The 5,183-nt window shown below is 33.1% G+C and overlaps 1 long non-coding RNA gene across 1 annotated transcript; it reads right to left on the bottom strand.

The window, feature by feature from the left end:
• Positions 1-1,487: 1,487 nt before the first annotated feature.
• On the bottom strand, positions 1,488-5,183 carry LOC106775555. The gene is made up of 4 exons (XR_001376806.2): positions 4,964-5,183; positions 4,618-4,874; positions 1,951-3,454; positions 1,488-1,625 (listed from the first exon to the last, which is right to left on the bottom strand). It is a non-coding gene; the product is annotated as an uncharacterized LOC106775555 (long non-coding RNA).

Raw genomic sequence — 5,183 nt, 5'->3', positions numbered from 1 at the left:
AAATTAAACACAAATAATCAAAACTCATTCAAACTAAGGACACAAAAGATCATATCATACTCTAGCTATAGCCTTTGTACCACCTTTGATCAATTTTGGTAAACCAACAAGCCAATTCCTCATAAAAATAGCAAAATCATAAAATACAGAATGAAGGTCAACTTCTCTTACATTAGGTATCACTATTTGAATCTTCTTCCTAGATACAGATGGAATGCCCCGCAACCTTGAATGAGTTTCCAAAGACCTACAAGAGATAGACATTCATTATATCATTATAATCATATAGGAAGGAAACAAAATAGAAAGGAAAACTACGACTAATAGTCAAGTCTTTGAGCCTAGTAGCACGTCTACGCTTAGGTTGGGTAGACGATTGACTTTTGTCCTCACTTTGTGATGGTGGAGGTGTAGATGGATCAGCCATAATCTTAAGCTCCAATCTGTGTACATGTAAATGTATCAGCTAGTTTTGTTTTAAATATACTCGGTGTAAATGTTGAGATATGAATCGGTGAGATTATGAATGTTGAATATGGTGTAAATTTTCTAACATAATATACTTGGTACTTAGGCTTGGAAATAGAAAGATCAACAAGTTTGATCAAAATCAATATACGAGGTAACAAAACCAACCAACAAAACTATCATGTTTAATCAGAAAATGAGAATCAAGGATTCTAAATTGCAGAAACCTTGACAACCGTGCAGATAAATGTTACCATGTGTGACAGCAGCTGAAAAGACTGTAAAGTCATAACGTTGAAAGTTATATCATTCACCATATTTATTAAAACCTTTACACTGTTCATAAGAATATAAAGTCATAAATGTTTTGATGAGAACATTCAAGGTGCAATGTTGGGATTTTAGGGGTTTGAAAATATAAGCAACAGAATTTCCATTTCGAAACCAAATGCTACAGTTTATTGCCTCCTATTCAGATTTGGCAAATGTAAAGCATTCTAAAAAACAGAACGAAAGGAAAGAAAAACAATATGTTGATTATGGTAAGAGTAATACAACAACCCTGGTCTAAAAAATGTTGTTCCCCCTATTCCTCTTCTCTAGCATCCTACAGACACTTGCAGTATTGATACAACACATAACCTGAACCGCTGTCTGTTTCACTAGAGAAGCACATGTCTACATTATTTTCAGTTTCCCCGGACACAAATTAGTACAATGCCTCCAAATTGACAATACTGAAAAAAACGGGAACAGTGGCATTCTCTTGTTTACAACAGGAAAAGGTTACCGACTAATAAGAAAATTGAGCAGTAAATCAAACCAAATTTAGAAATCAAATTAGCAGCATTAGAGATTGTGTAAACTTGTAAGGACAACGCTTGGAACCACGCCAGGAACACAAACAGGCATTACAGCTCCATCCCTTGTGTTAGAAATATTCAAGTGACATTTATTTAAAAGGTCTGGGTAGTTGGAGAACCGAGGCTCTGTACCTGGGACTGTGTTAGCACCTGTGGTATTTGTACAAGGTTGATTCTTGAACTGGTCAGCCATTTCATCAGCAAAGCAATTTGCATTTTCATTCTTTGTCAGAGATGTCAAGTTTAATGTTTTCCTATAGTTGTTGATTTCCTGATAAAGATCATCTTCCTCATCTGCAAGTGGATTAAGATCAGTGCAACCTCAAAATGTAAACTTCAGTGTGTGGATGTTCGGTGTTGCAGACTTTACATCTAATTCAACTTCTATAACACAGACTACATTGAAGACTCGTGCATTCAAATATCTAAAAATTGTTGTTTTATATAACACAAATCTAATTCAACTTCTATAACACAAACTCTATAGCATGGTATAATCCTGTATTTATATAAGTTGCATTCAAATCTATATGAAATATAGCTCTTCGATTTACAAGTTGTTTTAATTCCTGCCATTAACGTGAATTGTTTTAAAAGTCATAAGAATAATGGTACCTACATGAAGTTTGTTCACCATCTGTTGTTCATAAGAATATAAAGTCAGCCAACATATTGCTTGATACAGATCTCAATCCTCGTCTTTCTGATAGTGGATTGGCAAGCTATACTCCAAATGCAAATCAGGTGATTTTTAGTTTGTCTGCCTAGAACCTAATTACAGAGGAAATTATGTTTCAGACAAATGGTGGTGGCTACTCTAGCCGAAGCTGGCATGAATCTTGCAGATGACGTGATTGAAAGCATTATTGACAAGGTATTCTTTATCTGATAACTTCAATGTATATTTCTAATCTTATGTTCATAAGTCTAGGTATATTGAAGCAGTAATAAGTTCTTTTTTAGTTATTTCTTAATTTCAATTTATGCTTGGCCCTTTGTTAGTGTATGAAATTTATTATCTTTCTCCNTCTTCTTTATAAAACATGTCAGTTATAGCCAATTCATACTTTCCCAAGTTTCACTGTTTAAGTGTTATTTTCAATGTGACTAATTAGTGTTATTTGTTACCCAAATAATGTGTTTGCACGTATATACCTATACAAGTTTAAAAATAATAGCAGTCGTAATTAAAAATAATAGTCCAAGTGGTAGTTTAAAATACAACACGTGACCATACGATNAATGGTGGTATGGAGATTAGAGAGATTTTGACAAAAATTAAACAGCAAATTTACTAGGACCACTCACTATATATATCTATTTTCTAGTCTGTAGATTATAGAAATTAGTCACAATAAATTAAACCATAACTTATTTCAATAATTTCACTACTTTCTGTTAACTTCAAATCTTACACAACAGTGGGAGTTCCTTATTTTAATGGAACAGTTCTTTTTCTCATATTTGGGTTGTTACATGTCACTCTTTGGTGTATAATTAGCCATATCATTAATCTTATTATTGTCAATTTTATTCTTTGTTTAATATTAAAGGTAAAGGGTTGGAACATTCATAACTTTTCAGTAACAGAAACATCATCGTACACTTAATTTAAGGCCAAAATTGGAGGTGTATATATATATATATATATATATATATATATATATAAATTCTAAAGGTGTTATATTCCCGTCAAGGTCAATGTATAGACCTATAGAAGGTAAACCTGTCCTACATGGAGACTGATATCTCTGTCCTATACCTAATACTCATAACCTTATAAGTAAGTTGCACTCAATATAGTATATTCAAACTTCATTTCACTCACAAGCTTTTTTTTTACTCTTAGATCAATCAAAATAATGATCTATATGCATATATGAATTCTGACGGTCTAATTATTCATTTTATCATCATTCTGAAAAAATACAACTTATCCACTAAACAATTTGTTAGTCTTTAATGAATTAAATTATTCATGACTCAATCACAACATTAACAGATTTTAATAGAATTTTGAATGTGTATTACCCNNCCTTGTCCTCCCCTGGCAACAAGAACTTCATCGCCAGGTTGTGCTAGATCAGCCAACACCTTCCCTCGTTTGCTTTTCACAACTGTACCTGTTACATTTATAAACATGGTCAGATTTAATTCTTGGCAGGTTGTTTACACCAAACAAGAACCAAAATAAAAACAAGTTAACCTTTTTTGTAATTAAAATCAAAACATAGAAATTCAAAATGAACCCAAAAAAAAAATAATTGTCACCTGGTTACTTGTTTGGTTTGAGAAAATGTTTCCTATGTTCATTAATGATAGAAGTATCATTTTATATTCACTAAGTTTCTAATTTCGAAGGCTTTCTTTTATTTCACCATTCTATACAAAGAGAAAATCAAGTGACATTTTTGTAATTATTAATGAAAATAGGAAATCATAAACAAAAATATTTTCTCAAACCAAAAAAGAGACATTTGTTTTTCGGTTTTCTTTTCATTCTTGGTTGATACTTTTTCAGAAGAACAAATTACACCATCCTCTTTTAAAAAATACTTAATTTACATTTCTTCATCTAATTTTAATTACACAACCTTCCTTTGCAAGATGAATATATGTTACAGTTTAGTCCAATATAGTACAGAAACATAGCCACCTCAGTCAGCCTAATATTCTCCTGTATCCAATCTCTTTTGTATATGAAATCATAGAGAACATAACAGTAAACCTCAGAACTCAGAAGAGATCACATAATAAAATAGAAGTAAAATCACGTTGCACGCTGTATGGAGGAATGATAGAGGATCGTTTCAGATAAGATTATCAGTAAGCAATGATAGAGAGCCAAAGACTAAACCTTTAATTGTTGCATGGTGCAAAGCCATTTACTTCTGTTTTTTCTTGATTTCACTTTTGTTTTATTGACTAATCTTAGTTCTGAGGTTTGGTCGATGCTCTGGTTACATAGGAATTAGCATGTTGAATCGAGGATTGAAAATGAAACTAGTAAAATAATAGCAGGAATTATTGATATCAAACCTTATCAGAAAGAGTTCTCCAATGGAATGTAATTCCCCTCTTACTGATACGATTAACTCAAGAAATCATGAAAGATGCATGAAAAAAATTCCAGATCTTTTAACGGAATTTCAGTTCCTAAGATTTTTCATTCTCATTTATATTCATCTGTCTTCAGTTCCTAAATATTAATATCATTATTAACAAAAAGAAAATTAAAAATGAAGGAAAATTAAAAAAAGGCAACCCTAATATCAGATAAACATACCTTGTGCTTAGCTCCAACAGAGTCGTTTTGAGAAAGAGCAACGAGAGGAGGAATCCACAAGCAAGCCTCTGTGAGCACAGAGCTGAACAAGAGTCAGAATAGCGAACTCCTTCCCCTTCACCAACCCATCTTCGATCGCCTCCACAAGTGTAGCAATACCACCTTCTTCCACGATCGCCTCTTACGAACAACAACTTCTCGAATTCACCCCGACGAACAATAATTTCCCCGCCAATCCAAACACAATCCCCACGAATCTAGGAGAAATTAGTGAAATTAATAGAAGAAAAATGTAACAAATTAGGAAAAAGCAAGTAGTATGTGAACTATGAATCATAAAACCTACTTGGTCGCGCTTTGGAGATTTTGACGAAGAGGCAGCGTAGACAGTCTCAGAAGCAGCAGAGGGAGGACTGTTCTCGAAGCAAGGGGGAGAGAAGCGAGACTGAGAGGGAACGAGAAAAATGCAAGGGTTTGGAGTAGAGGAGAGAAAATCGAGATTCAGAAACTAGATATGTGAGAGGGAAATGTTAAAAAAATTAGAGAGATATTATAACTCATTTCCA

This window comes from Vigna radiata, chromosome 10 (genome assembly GCF_000741045.1).
Source record: "Vigna radiata var. radiata cultivar VC1973A chromosome 10, Vradiata_ver6, whole genome shotgun sequence".
NCBI classification, from domain to species: domain Eukaryota; kingdom Viridiplantae; phylum Streptophyta; class Magnoliopsida; order Fabales; family Fabaceae; genus Vigna; species Vigna radiata.
Note: the sequence above shows the minus strand (reverse complement) of the source record. Positions and strands in the feature narration are given on the sequence as shown.